The sequence below is a fragment of the Papio anubis genome, chromosome 2, assembly GCF_008728515.1.
Source record: "Papio anubis isolate 15944 chromosome 2, Panubis1.0, whole genome shotgun sequence".
Classification (NCBI taxonomy): domain Eukaryota; kingdom Metazoa; phylum Chordata; class Mammalia; order Primates; family Cercopithecidae; genus Papio; species Papio anubis.
The window spans coordinates 86,482,220-86,506,591 of NC_044977.1; positions in this window are offsets into that span (position 1 = coordinate 86,482,220).

Consider the following 24,372-nt stretch of genomic DNA (forward strand, 5'->3'; position numbering starts at 1 on the left):
CTCTAGCTGACAGTCATAAGGAACGGAGGTCTCCAGTCTAAGAGCCCACAAGAAACCAAATCCCACCAACAACTGTGCGAAGTGAATCCTTCCTCAATGGGGTCTCAGATGAGTCTCCAGCCTTGGGTGATTCCTTGATTACTGACCTATGAAATACCCTGAGGCAAAGGATGCAGCTCAGTAGTGTCTGACCCCTGTAAGATAATAGATGTGTATGAGTTTGTCAGTAAGTTCATGGTAATTTGTTACATAGCAATAGGCAACAAACAAGAGAGCATTACTTGCCATTACTTTCAATGGCAAAAACTGCAATTACTTTTGCACCAGCCTAATAAAATGAGAGTTCGTATAGCACGGTGGTTAAGAGCCCAGGCTTAGAGCCTGACTGCTTGGATTCAAATCCTGCCTCCCCCTTCAACCTCTTTGTGTTTAAGTTTCCTTATCCTTAGATGGAGTGTGGTACTCGTTCCACGCCATGGCCTGATGATAAGGATAAAAAAAAGTTAATTCTGCTAGAGTGCTTCGAACAATGTGTGGCCCCTCGTCACAGCCCAGGAAAGGCTGGTTCATGCCTGTGTGTGTTCACTCCTTGCTCTCACTCCTAAACTATCGAGAGCTATTTTCTCTAAGGAGGATTATTGTGGCAATTTTCACATTCTAAGACACACATTTTATGCTCTTTTTTTTTGTAGCAATGAGCTTTTTTATTATTTTATATGTGGAAAAAATGATAAAGTTCTTTTAAAAATTCATATTAACTTCCTGTTAGACCCTTATAAGGATGAAATCTCTACCAAGTTCCTATAAAAAAACAAAATTCCATGCAAGCCAGCTTAAACAAAATGGGGATGGCCTTGCAGGGTGGACTCTGAGGTATGGCACAAAATAGAAAGTTAGGAAATGTTCAGGGGTCTTGGAGGAAGCTGGGCCCAGGGACTGAGAGCGTGGCTGGATCCAGGTGGACATGGCCTTTGGCTCTCTCTTTGGCCACATGGTCTCTTTTTGCACCTCTCCTTTAGGTTTCTCTGAGCCCATGGTAGAAGGTGGCAACCCACACTGTTTAGAATGACCAGACGTCCAGCAGAAACTGATCAGCTCCTCCATGTCCCAACTCCAAATTCCTTGAGGAAAGAATCTGATGGGTCAGATGAACACTCCTGGTCCCACTGCAATCACTGTGGGTAGGGCATAGGGTTTTCTAATACAAACTGAACTGCTGTGACTACACAGGCAGTAGCAGTATAGAAAGAGGAGAGGAAAGGGAATGGCCAGTGTCTGTTCCAAGTCCTGTCCTTCTTTTTATGAAGTGACAGTAGGAAATTAAGAATTTTGTCCAATAAGCTTTCAGAGACTTTAGAAGAGAGATCATATTTGCCATGAACACTAGAACCCATGAGAAATTTCTCATTTGAAGAGAAACTGAGCAATTTCTTTTAATCAGCTGGATTCACCCTTCTCTCCCTGATACCCTGATCCACACGGGGTTGCTGCTATCCTACTGGGCACGAAACATCATGGGTGTAAGAGGAGGTTCTGCCTAGCTGATACTCTGTCTCAGTGTGGCAAGCCTAAGAACATTCATGGGACCCCTGAAATCGGTACTTAATATACCAGTTAGTGGGCCATATGCATGTCACCCATAACCTGCCTCAGGGAAGAATGTGTTCCTCCTCACTCTGTCCTTGTAAAAATCACAGTTATAAACAAAATACAGTATAGGCCCACGTCCGCAGGAAACTCTGCATCTCATACAATGATGCTAAAGATAAAAAATACTGTTCAACTTGAAATTACACCTCACTTATAATGAGATAAGTACTACTATAATGAGATAGTAGAAACTTATCTCAATTAGCATAATTATCTAATGAACATTCAAAGAGGAAAAACTACTAGAATCATGGGCTCTCCTGGTTGGAAGGAAACTCACAGGTCAGTAAAAGCCTGTTCTCTCCCCTGTCTCCCCTACTCCCCAGCAGGTACAGGAATTCCTTTTACAACGTCCCTGCCAGGTGGGTGCTAATTCTGCTTCACACCTCCATTTCTGGATAGCTATGGTTATCGGGAAATCTTGACTATAGTGGAACCAAAAATTGGCTTCCTTGTAACCTACCAATTGGCACATTTGCCCAAATTTTGCTTCTGAAACATCATAAACAAACCTTCTGCTTACCTCCAGACATCTTGTTTTATGAGCTAATCAGGTTTTTATCACCTAACCACTGCTAGTTGAGCTCTCTGTAAATTGTAATAAATCATGTTTTAGCCAATGACAGTTCACCAGAGCTGCGGATGTCTAGCCTCCCACTCTAAGATTCATGCGACATTTCAAGACCCTACCTCAGCCCCACCTTTCTGACCTCTCTCCTCAATTCAATCCCTGTTTGCCAAATGTGGTGAAGAAAACTCAACACAAGCCCCTAGTGAAAGCTACCACAACAGAGCTCTAACACCACCCCAAATTTCACATTCTTGGCAGCCATCTCCCACCTCAAGGCTGTAGTTTACCTCACCGCCTGAATCTCTCTCCCAGACTCAGTCTGAGGCCCTTACCTGCCATCCTTGTGCAACTTATTGTCTGGACCCAAGGGCTGGACTTTGTATTTCTCTGTTAGGCTCAAGGTTGCTTGACTTGACCTGGCTTTGCAGACTGTTGGCATTGCTCTGGCTCACTCTTCTCTCATCCAGTCTATTAGCTCTACTTCTGCCCCATGGTGGCCTGGAAATGTGATCAGTATGCCATCCATGTGCTCACCCACACAGCTAAAAAAAAATAATAAATAAAATTTAAAAGTGTTAAAAACTGAATAAGACAGCAGCCAGAGATGAAACGCAACACAATACTAGCAGTTGGCCTGACAATGATAACAGCCCTACCAGTGTCTCCAAAAATACACCACTTGACACATTTGGATTGAAGTTTTTCTGGTATTAATGCCAGCAGAAGATGAAGGCAAGATTCATCCCACAGGAGCTAAAATGCTGAGGACAGAATGGTGAAGGGAGGTCAACACATCCCATGGGTCATTATTATAGCTATTATCAGTCTCTCCATTCTGGGTATCCTATTACTGCAGCTTGTCAGGTCATGTGCAGCAACACATAAGTTGAAAAGAACTCCTGGAGATTTAAGAGCCTTGCTCTGAAAAGGCTGCATTTTTATAGAATAAAGGTATTTGTTCCATAACAATAGAATATACTCATGATTTATAAAGCAAAACAAAGATGTATGGCCTGCCATTCTAATAATATACATTTTTATTCTAAACACAATAAGCAGATCCAAAGGAAAGAGAACTCCTGGATGAAAGCAGGTATCTGTGATATCAAAAATGTAGGGGACAAAGACAGAGAAAAAAAATAACCAAGGAAAAGAAAAATAAATGCCAGAAAAGTAACCAGAATAACTGCTTTGCATTTCCCAAAATCTGGATTTTGATCTTACCTACCATTTCCAGTTCATCTCCAACATTCACCACTCTTCCACACTGGCACTATTACCACCACTACCAACCCCTCTATTGCTACTACTCCCACCACCAAAAATTCTATCTGTGCCACTACTACCACCAAGTACCCCACTGTCATGCACGTCCGTGTGAAGAGACCACCAAACAGGCTTTGTGTGAGCAATAAAGCTTTTTAATCACCTGGGTGCAGGCGGGCTGAGTCCGAAAAGAGAGTCAGCGAAGGGAGATAAGGGTGGGGCCGTTTTATAGGATTTGGGTAGGTAAAGGAAAATTACAGTCAAAGGGGGTTTGTTCTCTGGCGGGCAGGAGTGGGAGTCACAAGGTGCTCAGTCGGGGAGCTTTTTGAGCCGGGATGAGCCAGGAAAAGGAATTTCACAAGGTAATGTCATCCCTTAAGGCAAGGACCGGCCATTTTCACTTCTTTTGTGGTGGAATGTCATCAGTTAAGGCGAGGCAGGGCATTTTCACTTCTTTTATGATTCTTCAGTTACTTCAGGCCATCTGGGCGTATATATATATCTATACGTGCAAGTCACAGGGGATGCGATGGCTTGGCTTGGGCTCAGAGGCCTGACACCCACCACTGCCACAATCACCACCATTAATACCATGACTACAAAAGACTACAATTACTACGTTATAGCCACTACTGCCAACAACATCATCACCACCAACCATATCACCATCACCAACCACACATCAACAATATCACTATTACCAATAATAACACCATCATTATTACCACTGCTGTCAACAACACCACCACTCCACTGAACCACCAACCCCACAACAAAACTTATCTTCTCTGAGCATTGCTCCAGGTATCTAGAGGAAAGGAGACCTGGGCTATAGTTCTGACTCTACCAATTAGCTGGTGACTTTGGGCAAGTCACTTTACTTCTTTGTATCTCAGATCAATAAACAAGTTGAATGACTGGAAGAATTAATATTATATTACATCTGCTCTTAAGGTCAACCAAAAATATAAAAAGTCAAAAGAAATACAAAAAGTGCTGTAGGGGTAAGTCAGTCTAAGCATTTGGTCTCCACCTCCAGGACACACAGCTGCAGCTGAGCTGGAACATTCATTTCTCCATGTCTCTTTATTCCTCTAGGATCAGAGTCTCTCTCTCTCTCTCTCTCTCTCTCTCTCTCTCTGTGTGTATGTGTGTGTGTGTATGTTTCTTAGAGATAGGGTCTCACTCTGTTGTCTAGGCTGGAGTGCAGTGGTGCAATCATAGCTCACTGCAGTCTTGAACTCCCAGGCTCAAGAGATGCTCCCACCTCAGCCTCCCAAGTAGCTGGGACTACAGACATACACCATCACGCCCAGCTAATTTTTAAATTATTTTTCTGTAGAGACAGGGTCTCACTATGTTGCTCAGGCTGGTCTTGAACTTCTGGCCTCAAGCAATCTTCTTACCATGGCTTTCCAAAGTGCTGGGATTACAGACACAAGCCACTGTGCCCAGCCTAGGATCAGAGCTCTTAATCAGAAACCATGAAGTCCTCTAAAACTGTAGGCAGAAAAGGGTGTGTCTCAGCAAAGAACACTCATAACTTTTAGTATGTTCTCAAAGGGGTCCCTTTCCCTAAAAACATTAAGAGTCACTTTTCAGTGCTAACCTTATTATTAAAAGACCTGGAAGTCAGAAGGAAAAGTCAGAATGGGAGAAAGAAGTTTGATTTTTGAGTGAATAGTCTGAGGTTATAGGGCCATCTAGGTCAAAGATAGATGTCCTAGGGGGGAGGTTCCAAGATGGCCAAATAGGAACAGCTCCAGTCTGCAGCTCCCAGCATGAGCGATGCAGAAGATGGCTGATTTCTGCATTTCCAACTGAAGTACCTGGTTCATCTCACTGGGGCTTGTCAGACAGTGGGTGCAGCCCATGGAGCAGGGTGGGGCATCAATTCACCTGGGAAAGCACAAGGGGTCTGGGAATTCCCTTTCCTAGCAAAGGGAAGATGTGACAGACGCTACCTGGAAAATCGGGACACTCCCACCCTAATACTGTGCTTTTCCAACAGCCTTAGCAAACGGCAAACCAGGAGATTATATCCTGTGCCTGGCTTGGGGGGTCCCACGCCCACAGAGCCCCGCTCACTGCTAGCACAGCAGTCTGAGATCGAACTGCAAGGCAGCAGTGAGGCTGGGGGAGGGGCACCCGCCATTCAACAGAAAATTCAACAGCCCTTCATGCTAAAAACTCTCAATAAACTAGGTATTGATGGGACGTATCTCAAAATAATAAGAACTATTTATGACAAACCCACAGCTAATACCATACTGAATGGGCAAAAACTGGAAGCATTCCCTTTGAAAACTGGCACAAGACAGGGATGCCCTCTCTCACCACTCCTATTCAACATAGTGTTGGAAGTTCTGGCCAGGGCAATCAGACAGGAGAAAGAAATAAAGGGTATTCAATTAGGAAAAGAGGAAGTCAAATTGTCCCTGTTTGCAGATAACATGATTGAATATTTAGAAAACCCCATCGTCTCAGCCTCAAATCTCCTTAAGCTGATAAGCAACTTCAGCAAAGTCTCAGGATACAAAATCAGTGTGCAAAAATCACAAGCATTCCTATACACCAATACCAGACAAACAGACAGCCAAATCATGAGTGAACTCCCATTCACAATTGCTTCAAAGAGAATAAAATACCTAGGAATCCAACTTATAAGGGATGCGAAAGACCTCTTCAAGGAGAACTACTAACCACTGTTCAATGAAATAAAAGAGGACACAAACAAATGGAAGAACATTCCATGCCCACGGATAGGAAGAATCAATACTGTGAAAACGGCCATACTGCCCAAGGTAATTTACAGATTCAATGCCATCCCCATCAAGCTACCAATGACTTTCTTCACATAATTGGGAAAAACTACTTTAAAGTTCATATGGAACCAAAAAACAGCCTGCATTGCCAAGAAAATCCCAAGCCAAAAGAACAAAGCTGGAGGAATCACACTACCTGACTTCAAACTATACTACAAGGCTACAGTAACCAAAACAGCATGGTACTGGTACCAAAACAGAGATATAGACCAATGGAACAGAATAGAGCCCTTGGAAATAAAACCACACATCTACAACCATTTGATCTTTGACAAACCTGACAAACACAAGAAATGGGGAAAGGATTCCCTATTTAATAACTGGTTCTGGGAAAACTGGCTAGCCATATATAGAAAGCTGAAACTGGACCCCTTCGTTACACCTTATACAAAAATTGAGTTCGAGAGGGATCAAAGACTTAAATGTTAGACCTAAAACCATAAAAACCCTAGAAGAAAACCTAGGCTATACCATTCAGGCCATAGGCATGGGCAAGGACTTCATAACTAAAACACCAAAAGCAATGATTGCAACAAAAGCCAAAATTGACAAATGGGATCTAATTAAACTAAAGAGCTTCTGCACAGCAAAAGAAACTACCATCAGAGTGAACAGGCAACCTACAGAACGGGAAAAAATTTTTACAATCTACCCATCTGACAAAGGGCTAATATCCAGAATCTAGAAAGAACTTAAACAAATTTACAAGAAAAAATCAAACAACCACATCAAAAAGTGGGCGAAGGATATGAACAGACACTTCTCAAAAGAAGACATTTATGCAGCCAACAGACACATGAAAACATGCTCATCATCACTGGCCATCAGAGAAATGCAAATCAAAACCACAACGAGATACCATCTCATGCCAGTTAGAATGGTGATCATTAAAAACGCAGGAAACAGCAGGTGCTGCAGAGGATGTAGAGAAATAGGAACACTTTTACACTGTTGGTGGGACTGTAAACTAGTTCAACCATTGTGGAAGACAGTGTGGCGATTCCTCAAGGATCTAGAACTAGAAATATCCATTTGACCCAGCCATCCCATTACTGGGCATATACCCAAAGGATTATAAATCATGCTGCTATAAAGACAGATGCACACGTATGTTTATTGTGGCACTATTCACAATAGCAAAGACTTGGAACTAACCCAAATGTCCATCAGTGACAGACTGGATTAAGAAAATGTGGCACATATACACTGTGGGATACTATGCAGCCATAAAAAAGGATGAGTTCATGTTCTTTGTAGGGACATGGATGAAGCTGGAAACCATCATTCTGAACAAACTATCACAAGGACAGAAAACCAAACATCGCATGTTCTCACTCATAGGTGGGAATTGAACAATGAGAACACTTGGACACAGGGTGGGGAACATCACACACTGGGGCCTGTCATGGGGTGGGTGGAGAGGGGAGGGATAGCATTAGGAGATATACCTAATGTAAATGACAAGTTAACAGTGCAGCACACCAACATGGCACATGTATACATATGTAACAAACCTGCACATTGTGCACCTGTACCTTACAACTTAAAGTATAATAATAAAAAATAAAATAAAATAATAATAATAAAAAAGATAGATGTCTTGAGTTAGGTATCTTCTGACTCAAAGATAGTCAGAAAGCTTCATTTCCTTCATGGCACTCACTTGATATTTTGAAGTTGTTTTTCATTTACTTGTTTAATGTCTGTCTTCCCCAACTAGCATGAAGCTCCCTGAAGATGAGGCCTATTTTTGAGTGTTTTTTGTTCGTTTGTTTGTTTTTTGAGACTAAGTCTCGCTCTGTCACCAGGCTGGAGTGGCACCATCTCAGCTCACTGCAACCTCTGCCTCCCGGGTTGAAGAGATTCTCCTGCCTCAGCCTCCGAGTAGCTGGGACTACAGGCGCATGCCACAACTCCCAGCTAATTTTTATATTTTTAGTAGAGACTGGGGTTTCACCAGGTTAGCCAGGATGATCTCAATCTCTTGACCTTGTGATCCGCCTGCCTCGGCCTCCCAAAATGCTGGGATGACAGGCGTGAGCCACCATGCCCAGTCGTTTTTGAGTGTTTTTTTCACCCCTGTGTGTCATCAGGCCCTTGCACAGTTACTCACAGAAGAAAAAGGAAGACCTTAATATGAATTAACATCAACATTATGTGTAATGCTCAGGGTCTTGCTGTTAATTTTTGACACTGCTTGAATCTAAAATCAAAATAAATGTTTATTAGTCTCAGATACAACTAGAAACACATTTTTAAATGATGAGAAAATTGAGTGTAGGCAGGCATTTCGGTAAACTGGCCTTTCCAGCAGCAGGGACACAGTGGGTGAAGCCTGGCACTGAGGTACTTGCCCAGGGAACACCCCAGATCTAGCTGCTCCTCTTGGGCAAGGGCTCTTGCTGCATGGATGGGCTACTTCTCCTGCTTTCATTCTCTCAACCACAAGACAGGGAGCCGGACTTGGTGCGACTCTAGCTTGGTGTCTGAGAACCTGGCCACACCAGCCAAACACCTTGGATAAGCCACCATCCTTCGTGGCCTTGGCATCCTGCTCTGCCGATGGGGAGCTGATGAACTCTCTGAGGTCTTTTGCCCCAAAGGAAGGCCAAACTAGCTGCCAACTACCCCTCCTCTCTCCATTGGGCATCAATGTCAAGGTCTAACCTAGTGGACTTTACTGCTTATATCACAGAAGTCAAGTGAAAAAGTCAAATTTTGTCTCAAGCAGTGGCCTTCCTTATTCAGGCCCCAACATGCACTCTGAGGGGGAAAAATTCCTTCTACACAATGTTGGTGAAGGCTTCAGTGCCACTCTCATTGGACACTGATGACTTCACATAGTCTTTACCTAAACTACTCATTCTATTTGAACTAAAATGTTAATGGGCCTAGGTTTCTAGAAGACCTGAGTCATTGGTGGACTGTCAGAGAGAGGAAACCACCCACCTTCCTGGCTCCCACGGAAGCGGGATTCAGCCAGCAGGGAGAGCCAGCTTCCAGCCTGCTGCCCAGGTTCACTGCCGAAGGTGGGTTAGCCAACTTCACCTCCCCCAACAGCCAGTGACTCTTTATTGGGACTTCCGGACCAAGGAACCACCTCTCACCATTTCACACGGCAACTCGGATTCTATGTCTGCTGAAATGATCATCTCCTTCGAGCTGCTCTCATCCCTCTGTCTTTTCTCTCCATTAACCTGATTTCCTACCAGGCTTTTCTCAGTCATGTGGGAGGATGCAGAATTTAATCCTTATTCATTGTTCCTTGAGGACTTACCACATGACAGACACTGTTCTGAGCATTCTGCATGTATTAAGCCCATTTAACATGAGATGGGTAGGGATCGTTATTATGCCTATTTGTGTTTGAGGAAACTGAGGCCCGGCAAGGTCGGGGAGTCAATCGTCTGTGCTCTATAAACACAGCAAACAGCCCTGAAGGAGTCTCCCCACTCTTGAGAAGCTGACGTTTTTAGGGTGGGGAGACAGAAAGTGAACAAGAAAACAAATGAGGTAATTTCAGGAATAAATTAGAAGGACGTATATGAAGGAGACTGGCCCAGTCTCGTTCTAGGTCACATAGTAGCTACTAAGTGGGGGCACTGGGCCCGGAACCCAGGCTATCTGATGCCAAGGGCAACCTAACATTGTACCCCACATCATTCTTCTTAAAGGGGCTTATCTGGCATTTCCTATGTGGTTCCTTTGAGGGAATTAAAATGAATTACTACATATAGAACAACGTAGCAAAGAACAATGTATTAAAAAGTTTCTTTTTAAAAATTCAACAAATAATAATGACCAGATGAAGGAAAATTCTCTTCTCTAGGTTATTTGCTTCAGATCCACACTTCAGATGAAAATGGCCGAAAAGTAGGCAGAGATGGAGAAAGACTAACGGAAAGCGCCGAGCTGTGACTTGACGCCCATTCCAAGGGCAGTGTGGCTCATGTGAGACCAAAAGAAGAGTAGGAATGAACGCGTGGGTCCTGTGAGCAGCGGGTGACTTTGCTGAGCTTGGTGCTCTCAGAAGACCAGCCACTTTTGTCCCTGCAGCCCGGGAAGTAACGGTGGCTCCGTCGCGTCTGGGAAGATCTCCGTTGCCAGGGCTTCCTGGACCCGCCCCCGCACAGCTTTCCAGCAGTCCTGGTTCCTCCTGAGGCTCCAGAAGGCGAAACTGGACAGGAGGCCACTTTTCTTCTCAGCCTAGAACTCAAGAGACCTGAAAGGATGGAGGACTGGCCACAAGAGATGTTTCACAGAGCAGCTGAATGAACAACAGGGTCAATTCTGATCAACTTTCCAGTGCTATCTGGGGTGTGTGGGTGTGTACATCACATTATATAATCTGGAATGCTGAGTACATTTAATATATCTGCATATAATACACGTTACTATATATAGAGAGAGATAGATCCAGTCGGATGCGGTGGCTCACGCCTGTAATCCCAGCAGTTTGGGAGGCCGAGTCGGGCAGATCACGAGGTCAGGAGTTCGAGACCATCCTGACCAACACGGTGAAATCCAGTCTCTACTAAAAATACGAAAAATAGCCAGGCTTGGTGGTGTGCGCCTGTAATCCCAGCTACTCAGGAGGCTGAGGCAGGAGAATCGCTTGAGCCTGGGAGGTGGGGGTTGCAGTTAGCCGAGATCACACCACTGCACTCCAGCCTGGGCGACAGAGTGAGACTCCATCTCAAAACAAACAACGACAACAAAAAAATCCATACTTCCTTAAGATACACTCCTCCTAGGTTTGTAACTCCTAGGTTTCTGGTTCAAAGATCATAGAAAAAAAATGCCCTTTAATAAAAAAGAAAAAGTTATCCAAAAGACATTCTTTTCACTAACTGTTCAATTATTCTCCATAGAGATTATACCAATGCAAACTTCTGCCAGCACTACTGACAACACTATTAATCATTGATATACATCTTAGACAATTTGGTAGGAGAGAAATGGCATCTTGTTGTTGCCTTAATTTGCACTTCTTTGATTATTAATAGAGTTTTTAAAAATCCATATTTTACGTAATGCTTTTCTGACTTTAACAGAGGATTTGTAAATTCGGTGAGGAGAGCATTTGAAGAAGGGTTAAGCACCCCAGTTTTCTAACTGAATTACTACACCATTAAAATGAGCTCTGCACAACATGTCAGCAAATAGGCCTCTGTCTGAGAGACAGAGAAGGGTGTATATGGCTTCTTTTCTAAATCAGGGAGCTGAAAACCCAGGCAGAGCCATGTCCTAGGCACTGACTCCCACAGTCACCTGCCCGTCCTGTCAAGCAGCTTTTTCCCAGCTAACCTGAGTTCCCATCATAATTCTTTAAAGCACTGAAAAGTTTTTGAAAAGACACAAGAAATATTTCTCCAGTTTTTTCTATGACTAATTTAAGTTGTAGTAACACAATAATACTTTTCACTTGAATAGTCTCTAAGATACATTTTGAAAACAGCAGTAGCCACCTTGAGACATATATTTATTGTGAGTTTTCAGCACTATACCAGTAGGGGTAAAAAGAAAAATTCTAAAATAACTACTTATAAAGCTTAAATGAATTTAATTAGACTGCTAAAAATGAAAAAAAAATGCTAAATTATAACCACCCTAGACATGATTAATTACATTTACATTATGCAGAAAGCACAGGAATGGAACCACCCCACGGCTTTTTCTTCCCAGATTCAGAGGTATATACTGTTGCCAGCAAGACAGCTCCTGGGGGAGGCAGACCTAGACCCAGTGTCTGCAGTCAAAACAGTGAGGGTTTGAACAGAAAGGGTCTCTGCCTGCCTCCACAGACTCATGATCACCAAGCCACCTCTGCAACTTGGGCCCATTTCCTGAAATCCCTTCCTGCCTCTTCCCCAGTGAGAATCCATGGAGCCCCTCCATGCCGGATCCAGCCATCCATCATCCCTTGTCCCAGCCCCCCGGGGCCTAGGACACATCATCATTTTTTTGGTTTTTTGGTTTTTTGTTTTTTTGAGAGAGCTTCTTGCCCTGTTGCCCAGGCTAGAGTGCAGTGGCACCATCATGGCTTGCTGCAGCCTCGACCTCCTGAATTCAACCGATCCTACTACCACAGCCTCCCAAGTAGCTGGGACTATAGGCACATGTCACCACACCAGCTAATTTTTTTTTTTTTTTTTTAGAGATGGGGTCTCACTATGTTGCCCAAGCTGATCTCAAACTCCTGGGCTCAAGCAATCTTCCTGCCTTGGCCTCCCAAAGTGCTGGGATTACAGGTGTGAGCCACCATTCCCAGCCTACAGCACAGTTTTTGATCTGTCTTGCCAATTGTCATTACAGTAGGTGCCCAGGAAACAAGTGCAGAATAAACGATTAGAGACTGGCAAAGTGAGCACTCCCCATGGGAGACTAAGAAGGACAGATAAGTCAAGTGGTCCATGGCACATTAAGTGGAAAAAACTAGGTATCAAACAGTATATAGAGAGGACAATCCCATTTTAATTTTATCAAATGGTGTGTACATGAAAAGAAAAAAGTCCTGGAAAGACATCAGCATTCAAAGGTGGGAAGCACTGGGTAGATAGAGACAAGACACTAAGAGAGAGGTTCTCTCTCCTCCTAGGCTTCTTTCCTTTATCAGGAAAGTAAACATTGTACCAGAAACTCCCTGGCAGCCTTTTCCTGAACTGTCCTAAGGGCTGTGGCTGAAGGTAAACTGGGAAAATGAGGGCCTAGGTTTTTCAGTCTCTATCATGGCAGGTGAGGACAGAAGGAAGGAGCTGGGAATAATTAACAGTGTTTGCCCCATAGAGTCTCAATCGTGTCTTCAGCAAATATTTACTGAGTATATGCTATATGCCAGGCCCTATTCTGAGTAAAGTGATATAGCAGTGATGAAGACAGAAAATCCTGGCTCTCATAGTGTTACATTCTAGATATGTCTATTCATGTCTACTGGAGGTAGCTGCACAATACATGTTATAAAATAGTAAATCATATGGTATACCAGGCAGCAAGGAGGGCTATGGGTAAAGCAATACAGGGGCAATGTGGTCAGGAATGCCTGGTGGAGCCAGGATTGTAATTCTAAATAGAGTGGCAGGGGAAGGCCCATGAGGGGGTGACTTGTCAGGCAGAAGGGAGCCGGCAGGAGGGTGTCTAAGGAAGGAGCTTCTCCAGCAGTGGAAGCAGGCAGGGCAAAAGCCCAGTAACGGGAATGTGCCTGGTGCACCTATGGCACAGTGGGGAAGCCATTGTGGCTAGGGCAGATGTGCATATTGTCAGGGATGGAACTGGAGGCCAGATGGCCTGGGGCCTGGTAGGGCATCATGAGGATTTGAATCTCACTCTAAGAAAATTGAGGAGCCACTGGAGGGTTGAGAACAAAAGAATGACAGGATTTAACTTCTATTTTTTAAGTAGCTTTATTGAGATATAATTAACCTACCACACAATTCACCCATTTAAAGTATACAACGCAGCCGTGCACAGTGGCTCACACCTGTAATCCCAGCACTTTGGGAGGTCAAGGCAGGAGGATCGCTTGAGGTCAGGAGTTTGAGACCAACCTGGGCAACATGGCAAAACCCTGTCTCTACAAAAAATGCAACAATTAGCCTGGTGTGGTGGCATGTGCCTGCGGTCCCAGCTACTCAGGAGGCTGAGGTGGAAGGATCACTTAAGCCCAGGAGGTGGAGGTTGCGGAGAGCCAAGACTGGGCCACAGCACTCCAGCCTGGGTGATAGAGCAAGACCTTGTCTCAAAAAAATACGTAAAATACAGCGTACAAGTCAATGGGCTTTAGTATATTAACAGTGGTGTGCAACCATCGCCACAGTCTAGTTTTAGAACAGTTTTAGCCCCCTTCCCGACAGAAAGCACACTCACCCCTTAGCCACTCCCCACTTCCCCACCCCAGTCCCTGGGCAACCACTAATGGGCTTTCCATCTATGGATTTATCTATTCTGGACATTTTATATAAATTGGATTATACACTATATGGTCTTTCGTGACTGGTTTCTTTCACTTAGCAGAGTGTTCTCAAGGCTCATCCATCTTGTGGCATGTATCAGTACTTCATTCCTTTTTATTGTTAAATAGTATTCCATCGTATGCACGTACCGCATTTTGTTTATCTATTTGTCAGTTGATGGATATTTGGGTTATTTCCACTTTGGGGCTACTATGAGTCATGCTGCTATAAGTGTTATATACAAGATTTTGTGTAGATGTATATTCTCAATTCATTTTGAGAAATTGCCAAACGGTTATCCACGATGGCTGTACCATTTGACATTCCCTCTAGTGGTGTCTGAGGGTTCTGTTTTCTTCACAGCAATGCTTGTATTGCCTGCATTTTTATTACAGTCATCCTAGTGGGTAGGAAGTAGTGGTATGGATGGTGAACTCAACCAGATTTGACTACGAGGGTCAAATTTACAGTTTTCTAATGACTAATAATGCTAAGCATCTTTTCATATGCTTATTAGCCATTTCCATGTCTTCTCTGAAGAAATGTCGATTCAAACCCTTGCCCATTTAAAAACTTGGTTTCTTTGTCTTTTTCTGACTTTTTTTTTTTCTTTTTTGTGGAGATGAGGTCTTGCTATGTTCTCCAGGCTGGTCGCAAACACCTGGGCTCAAGCAATCCTTCTGCCTCTGTCTCCCTAAATGCTGGGATTACAGACATGAGGAGCCACCATGCCTGGCATGACATGTTTTAAAAGGCTTGTTCTGACTACTTTGTTGAGATATCGTATATGGGGAACAAATATTACTTTTATAAACATAAGAAAAAATAAAAACTGTTTTTAAAAATTTAGAGGTCTTAGAATGGAAGGAATTGAACACAAGCTCTGGCCCTCACCATGCCTCACGGTCCATCTTTGACCAGGTGCAGATCCTTCACCAGGTGTGGAGCCTGGAAAACCAGATCCTCTCAAACCTCAGTGTCCAAATCTCTAAATGGAAATACAGGGCCTCAGGACATGTGTAGAAGGCTCAAAATGAAGCAACTGGGATGGCTGGGCCTTGCCCATCACAAGAAGACACAAGGGCAAGGTGTCAGGCCTAGACATAGAGAGAGACAGCTGCATTACTCAACAGTCTTTCCTCAGACATACCTGCTGGTACTGTGGGAACTGGGTTCTTCCCACTGAGTGCCTGAGATCTAAGGTCTTCTGAAATCAAAGTAGAGGGATGGAATGGCTGGTTTGTAGTTTGATCATCGTTTTCAATTGATATTGTTCTGGAATTAGATGGTGAGTCCGGACTCACCTATCCTGAAAGAGAGTCATGAAATATGAGGGAAAGCACAAATATAAATGGTCTCCAACTTAGGATTTTTCAAATTTATGATGGTTCATAAGTGGCATGCAGTGAATAGAAACCATACTTTGAATTTTGAATTTTGATCTCTTCCCAGGCTAGCAATATGCAGTCCAGTGCTCTCTATGCAGGAGAGTGGCAGTAAGTGGCAGCTCCCAGTCAGCCATGTGACCACGAGGGTCAACAACCAGCGCTATGCAGTGCGCTGTGTTGGGAGGTGATTTTGCCCAACTGTAGGCTAACATCAGTGTTCTGAGCACATTTACCATAGGCTAGGCTAAGCTATGATGTTCCGTATGTTAGGTGTAGTAAATGCATTTTTGATTTATGATATTTTCAACTTATGATGGGCTTATCTGGCTGTAACCCCATATTAAGTCAAGGAGCATTTGCACCTAAGGGGGTAATGTGTGAAAAATGACTGTACACATATTCGTAAGGAAGAAAACTAGAAGAAAATATACTGCAATAGTTGGGGAAAGCTACTGAAACAAAAGGATGCACCAATACTTTGGGGAAAAAAAGACTTGTCTTTCTCTCTCACATAACAGTGTAAGTGAGTGGCCCTGGAGGTGGGTGCCTCTTCCCGGTGCAGTTTTTCCTTCCATCACAAGCATGGCTGAAACTGGGTGGTGGTGCATACAGATTCCAGCCAGCAATGAGGGGAAAGAGAGTTCAGAGGACTCACCTCCACTGTCCCCAACCCAGGCCTATAGCATCTATATTGACTCCTCTCAGGTTCCACGGGTGAGAACCACATCACCTGTTTACACCTAGCTGCCAGGGAGCCTGGGACAGGCTGCTTAGCTGGATGTGCATAGCCTGACTATAACTCTATTTCTGTGGAAGGAAGAAGAGTGACTGTTGTTCAACAGCCTGAGGTCTCTGCACTGCACACCAAAATGCTCAAGTCTGTAACTATGAGGCAGGCTTGTGGGTATTTTTATTTTCTTCTTTACATAGATATCTGGATTTTTTCTGAAGTTTTCATGTTGCCCTCAGGAGATGTACAAAATAATAGTTGTGGCTATAGTCATGAGTTCTGGAGTCAGACTGCTAGATGCAAATCAGTCTTACTAACTAGGTGACCTTGGACTGACGACTCTTCCTTGCTGAGCCTTTGTTTTCCTCTTCTGTGTCATGGGAACAATACTAGAACCTACCTTCCTGGGCAGTTGTGAGAATCACGGGAGTGAAGGCCTACCACATGCTTAGCATAGAGCCTGGTGCACAGTAACAGAGTGCCAAATAGGACTGGGTGTCATCAGCATTACCATGATTTGGGTGATTGTTAGCACAAGGCCATCTAATATACAGGCCCTATTTGTGTTTGGAGAATCTCTTGTGATGCTGCCTCCTTTTTCTTTTCTCTCCTTCCTTCTCTTCAACTCCGTCAACAAGTTCATTTATTCATTAAACACTCAAGGCCCATCTCTCTCATCTCTCCCACTGTCTTTATCATGTCTCTCTATCATACCTTCTTCTTCATCTCCCTACAGATGTCCCAGGTTTGGCGGCACCCATGGGTCCTGCTTGGATGTAGAAGTGAGGACAGCCTCTCAGGTCCTGTGGTTATTTAGATCTGATCTCAAGGATAGAACCTCACTCCCATTAGCACCCCTGGGGCATTCTGGAGTGGAGCTGGCCCTTAGGCTGGTCCCTTGCCTGTGTCCCAGTTAGCAGAACTGATCCCACCTCTCCCATCTACTCCTCATCCTCATCTCTTCTTCCTTTCCTTTCTTCTCTGTACCCAAACACACAACATATGCAAGCTTGGATGGGCACAAGTTGAGGAGCCCTTAAAACAGCTCATTAAAACTATTAAAAGCTGAAAATTGACCTTGGGAAATGACTGTGCAATAGCTTTATTAGATTGCTTAGGGGGAGAAAAGAAAGTCTGGCTGTCGTACTACTGATTTCTCAGGGCTCTCCATACAAGCTTCTAAATTTGGATCTCAAGAATTATTGAGCTTCTACTGGAAAAAAGAAAAAAAAATCTGAAGTCTTGCCAAAGCCCAGAGTAATTCTCCAGCTCTTTCTCCCAGAGCCCTTGGAAAGAGAAGAGGCCAGGCTTTTAGATTGAGGGAGAGAGGATGGTTGTTGTTGTCGTTGAGTTCTTGTAGGGAAAGAAGTACATGGAGGGATTGAGGATTTGCTACCAACTGACCTCTCTCTACAGCCCTGTGCTGAATTTTTGCAGGCGTTTATGATTGATGGGAAGTAGGAGGTAGACAAAACGCCAAAAACCCACCTAGTAAAGAAAAGCAATCGATTCAAAACATATTTCAAAGACAAAGGCACAGAAGCAGTTACTTGTTCGGTTTTCAAAAGGGGTTATGTATAAGGGGCTGGGTACTTGTGGAAAGGAAATGGGAGCGAACTGAGAACGTACAAGTACAGAAGCCCAGGTGTGTTTGTGGGGCTGAGCGCTGGCCTGGCCCGGCGTGGCAGTGAGGGCCTGAACCAGGTGTCCAGAGGCTAGGTTCCAGGACCAGCCCTGCCCCAAATCAGAGCAAGGCCCTCCTCCCCACCAGCTTCTCCCACAGATGATGAAAAGAATGAATACTGACCTCCAAGGTCCCTTTGTAACTGCATCACACCAATCTGGTTCAACTTTTATCTAACAAATAGCGAGCTGTTTTTCAGTTGCCATGGACCCCCATGTTAAAAGTCACATAATCTGAGCACGCCCGGGTGAACCAGGCATGCAACCACAGGGGGAACCTAAGTGCTTGGACTGAGGAGCAGGGACTAAATTAAGAAGTGGATACTGCACAGCAGGATCCAGGGTCCAATCAGATCGAACTCTGGCATCACCCCATGGCAGGATCCAATCAGATCATGCACCCTGGCATCACCTCGTTGCAAGATCCAATCTGATCACACCTCATTATCCCGTGTTTATAAAACCTGACCCAAACCCCAGTTCAGGGAGAGAGATTTGAATGTTTTCTCCTGTCTTCTTGCCAGTCAATCACAATAAAGCTTTTCTTTTCTCAAAAGCTGGTGCCATGGTATTGGCTTCCATGCACATCAGGCAGTGAGCCCATTGATTGCTCGGTGACACTTTCAATTCCTAGCACTCCATGGAGTTTACTGGGTCAGGGTCAATCCACGTGTCCTGGGCACCTACTGTGTGCCAGGCACTGCACTGACCATGTCATCACACCCTTCTGCGCTCATGCCATGTAATCATCACAGCATCCCATAACAGGATCATTGGCCCCATTTTTCAGAGGAGATGACTGAGACTTCAGGGGAGAAAGTGACCTGTCCCACTCCACACAGCTATCCAGTGATGATGCCGGAGCTCACACCTACCTTCTCTGAGGCCCGGCCCAACATGTTCGCATTGTGCAGCCTGGGCATGCATGTGCACACGAACAAGTTGACAGGAGGGAGCTTAGTCACATGACTCCTTCTCCCCCTTCCTCAGCACCTTGAGGGCCAGCCCTGTGCATTAATCCCTATGAGATCCCGAGTAGCCAGACCAGGGCTGAGGAGCGAAGAAGACAGAGATGAAAAAATTGGAGGTGCTACTCTCAGGGTGCTAAGGAAAGCAAGTAACAGGCTTTTTTCCTCTGATATTCAAGTTTGACCAAGTCCATCTTGTAGAGGATCCTGACTAACCTTCCCTAAAGGGACTGGACCAGCTGCAGTCTTGGTCTGGACCTCTTCGTTGGGAGGCATGGGGCCTTGGAGAGCCTCTTGAGATGGCCCATGACTCAGTTTCCTCCTCTGAGGAATGGCTAGAATGATAGTTGTCACACTCCTTAGAGTAATGTTGTAAGGCTAAAACCTGATCTTTTTTGTGGATAATAAAAGGTACAAAGCAATATCTCAGTAATCAAAAGGTGTTTGACAGAAGGACATTCATTTGGAAGTCTGGATTTGACAGGTTTGTGTTTCTGAGTTGGTTCCTTTTTTCTAAAGTCCATTCTTATATCGTATTTTCTTCTCTTTCTCAAAGAAAACGAAAGGAAGGAAAATGATGTTTTTCTAATATTATAAAAATAGGGCACTAGCTCTATATGCAGGTGAATTTCGCCATATATTCAGGCAAAATCTAGCCCGTACTCCTTGGCCCAAGCCCTCCTGCAGGGAAAGGCCTTGGATGTCCCTCCCTTTGCCCTGCAAACTACTAAGACAGATGATCGGCATTGCCAGGAGTTCAAGAAATTGACTCCAAGTAGGAAAGAAGGAAGGGATCTAGGAAATACTCACAGCGTAGGAGTTCAGCACCAGCCTGGGCAACATGGTGAAACCTCATCTCTACAAAAAATACAAAAATGAGCCAGGCATGGTGGTGCATGCCTGTGGTCCCAGATACTTGGGAGGCTGAGGTGGGAGGATCACCTGAGCCCAGGAGGTTGAGGCTTCAGTGAACCGTGATTGCACCACTTCACTTCAGCCTGGGTGACAGAGACCCTGTCTCAAAAAAAAAAATAAAAAATAAAAAAGTGAAAAGGTGATATGACACTACATTCCTTGATAATATATGTTCTGAATGGTAATTGGCAATATTATTATTTCTACGCAAATTGTTCTTTTCCTCTACAGACTCAGAATTCTCCCTGAGTCTATTTTCTTTTGAAATTTGATTTAAAGAAATGAAAATGAGATACCCCTTCTCATCCATCAGATGGGCAAAAATCCAAAAATTTGACAACATAGTCTGTTGGTGAAGCTGTGGGGAAATGGGCACTCTCACCCACTGCCAATGGGAATGAGGAACCTGTGGAGGGAAATGTGATAGCATCTAGCAAAATTACACATGCCCTTATCCTTCAACCCAACAAAGTCACTCAAAGTCCTTCAACCCAACAGAGATACACAGGCAAAAATGCACAAAAGACATAAGAGGCATATCAATCAATTACAATGCATGGACCTTATTTGAATCCAAATTTGAACAAACAAAATGAAATTTTAAGACACAGAAATATGAACACTGATTGAGTGTTTGAAATCCTAAGGAATTTTAAATATTTTTAGTTGTTTTCATGGTATTGTGATAATGTTTTTCTTAAAGTTTCCTTATCTGTTAGTGAGACTTACTGAAATATTTATGAATGGAATACAATGTCTGGGATGTGCTTAAAAATAATCCAGGAGGAGGGAATGTGTGGGTGACAGTACTTGGGGGTTTATTACAGTGTCCTATTTTTGTGCGTTTGGAAGTTTCCGTCATCTCATTAAGACATTACAGATAAAGCTGAATCCCCCTTGACACCATCTTAACCCCAGGACTCTTTCCTCTCACCAGGTAACCACTGCTTTCAGTTTGCTCTGAAGCCTTCTACACATTTCTCTGGGCATTTAAGTGTTATATATGTACTCACAAGGGGTGAGGGATAGTATTTTTTTGAGGACAGCTTTTTTTCCATTTACAGCAATGATATCATCCTGACGTATTATCCTGCCTCATGTTTTCTGCCCAGCCATATGTCTTGGAGAGCTTCCATGTCAGCACACAGAGCAATGAAACAATTCTGTTCCTCCATTGCCACTCATGTGTCATGGAAAGGGTGTGACATAGATTATTTACTCATTCTCATAATGATGGACATTGATGTTGTTCCCAATTTTCAGACTACAATTATTGCTGCAATGAACATCTTTGGATGGATCACCTCATGAATGAAAGTAATTCTATAGTGTAGATAGTAAGAAATTGAATTGTTAAGCCCTAAGTTATTTTTGGTGCTGTTTGAATAGATCCTAACCCTCACCCTGTCTCTCCTTTGCCCTGTCTTCTATCAGTAATATCTCAGTCAAATGGGGCACTCAACAAACGGGAGATGCTATTTTTTATTGTTGCTACCAGCTGATATGGTTTGGCTGTGTGTCCCCACCTAAATCTCATGTCAAATCATAATCCCCAGTGTTGGAGGAGGAGCCTGTGGGAGGTGATTGAATCATGGGGGCAGTTTCTAATGGTTTAGCACCATGCCCCTAGTGCTATTTGTTTAAAAGTGTGTAGCACTTCTCCCTTCTCTCTGTCTTCTGCTGCCCATGTGAAGATGTGCTTGCTTCCCCTTTGCCTTCCACCATGATTGTAAGTTTCCTGAGGCCTCCCCAGAAGTGGAAGCCTGTACAGCCCGTAGAACCATGAGCCAATTGAATCTGTTTTCATTATAAATTACCCAGTCTCTGGTAGTTCTTTATGTGAGAATGGACTAATACACCAGCATTCCTATCATTTCATAATTTCATCTCCTACCCCTCCTTTATCTCTTAGAGTTATTGCTCTAGGCTCACACTTCTACCCCCTGCTTTGTGATCCAATCTGCTCAGCTCTCCCCCACCTCCCTGCCTCTCCTCCATGGAGGGAGGATCCCTCACCATGGACCTTCCCACCTCTCCAGCCTCGTCATGCTTCTTCATGCGCCACCTGAATTCTGCTCTTTAGCCACATGGGCCTCTCTTCAGATGTACCCTGACTCCTCCAAAGCATTGCACTCCCTTTTCCCTCTGTCTATCCTGCCCCGTCTAGTGACCCTGACTTTTCCTTCTGTTCTCAGCTTCATTGTCACTTTCCCAAGGCAGCCATCCCTAACATCCTGCTCTGGAAGTGCTGAGTATCTTCATGACAGCATATAGAGTAGTTCTTATAACACACTTTAAAAAAAATTTTTTTTAGATGGAGTTTTGCTCTGTCACCCAGGCTGGAGTAAAATGGCGCCATCTCAACTCACTACAACCTCTGCCTCCTGGGTTCAAGCGATTCTCGTGCCTCTGCCTCTGAGTAGCTGGAATTACAAGTGTGCACCAACGCGCCCGGCTAATTTTTTGTATTTTTAGTAGAGACAGAGTTTTGCCATGTTGACCAGGCTGATCTCAAACTCCTGACCTCCAGGTAGTCTCCCTGCCTTGGCCTCCCAAAGTGCTGGGGTTACAGGCATCAGCCACCATAGCTGGCCAATAACACACCTTTTTTATAGTTTTTTTTTTTGTTTTTTGTTTTTGTTTTTTGGAGGCAGAGTTTTACTCTTGTTGCCCAGGCTGGAGTGCAATGGCATGATCTTGCTCACTGCAACCTCCGCCTCCCGAGTTCAAGCGATTCTCTTGCCTCAGTCTCCCAAGTAGCTGGGATTACAGGTATGCACCTCCATGCCCCACTAATTTTGTATTTTTAGTAGAGATGGGGTTTCACCATCTCGGTCAGGCTGGTCTCGAACTCCTGACTTCATGTGATCCACCTACCTTGGCTTCCCAAAGTGCTGGGATTACAGGAATGAGCCACCACTCCCGGTCTATAACACACTTTTAAAATTAATCTGACTAATGTCTGTCTTTGCCATTATATTTCAAGTGCTCAAAGGGCAGAAACTGAGGGCATTTTTGCTCACCCAAGATCTCCCACAGAGCCAAGTACACAATGGGGCCTCGATAAATACTCACCAAATAAATGAAGGAACTATGAAATGCCTATTCACATATGGCACTCCCTTCATTTGCATATTTTACTTGACCCCTGCTTCACCACGAAGTCCAGTGGTAGAAGAAAGTCAAGCATCTCCAGGGGCCACTGGCTGGGATTCCCTTAAATGCCCTTTTGTGATGTGAAGTTCCATGTTTTTATAAAACAGTAGCCCTTTCATGAAACACTCCTCTGGGTAGAAGAGATGCTTCACAGTTGTCTCCCAATTCCTATAGCATGTCTCAAAGTATATTGAGTGTTTAATCCGGTGTGACATCATGCACAGCCTTGCTTCCTTGGCTGCTGGACTGGTGGCCAAGTCTGGATCCTAGTGGTCTTGCCTCCTCTGGGCCTGGTAGCTGCACTTCTAGAAAGTATTCCACAAAGATCACTGAGCGAGACAGTGAGTGCATGCGTGCAGAAATAATTGTGTGGCACTCACTGGCAATTCCCTTCTAACTGTGGGGTCCCAGATGAATGCTGGTCCACAAGATAGAAAACACCCCAAAGTGCTTTCAAGAAAAAAATCCTGGCCCCACTGCTTCCTCTCTGCAGCTCAGCCCTTGTGGCTGGTTGGAAGGCCATCCTGGAAAGGCTCTTTATTCCCACAATGCCATGCGAGCCCATCTCCTTGCTGCTTGCCTGACTTTGCCAGCAGGTCAGAGTCCCTGAAGGTGATCTGTCGAGCATCTTCTCCCCACACAGCCCCTCCTTTAATTTGGCTGCCAGAATGCTGAATGCCAAGTTTTTCTGGGCAAGCCGGCAACTTTTGTGGCTGGCATGTCTGTTTTCCTCCACTTAGTCACCATTTTTTTTCCTCTTTGAAAACCCTTATTTTATAAATTTTACTGTATAAATTATTTTGATATGTTGCTTCAAATTCAACTGAAGGAGAAAAAAAAGAACCTAATAAGTATCCCGAATAAAATTTTACATCGGAAGCCTCCAATTTCTGGTTCTACTCCATGAATTTGGAAAGAATCTCAAGATTGAGATGACTTCAGGCAACATGTGCATCTTCAGAAAATTGCACCCTCCTTGGGAGAAATGGCTGACTCCAGGGCTGGGGCACAGAAAGTACAAGATGAACTTGGAACATCTTGATGTGCCGGAAGATAAGAAAACACTCACAGAATGATGGGGGCATGTCAAATTTGGGGTAGGTTTAAAGGGGCCAAATCTGAGACAATTTAACATCAAAATAAATAATGATACTAAAATAGTATAACCTATAGAGTCAAATAGGAATGAATAAGCCTATACTCAATTAATTAGTTAATTAATTAGAGGAGAAGTTGTCTTTCTTGCAGCAGAAAGAGAGACAATGAATGTA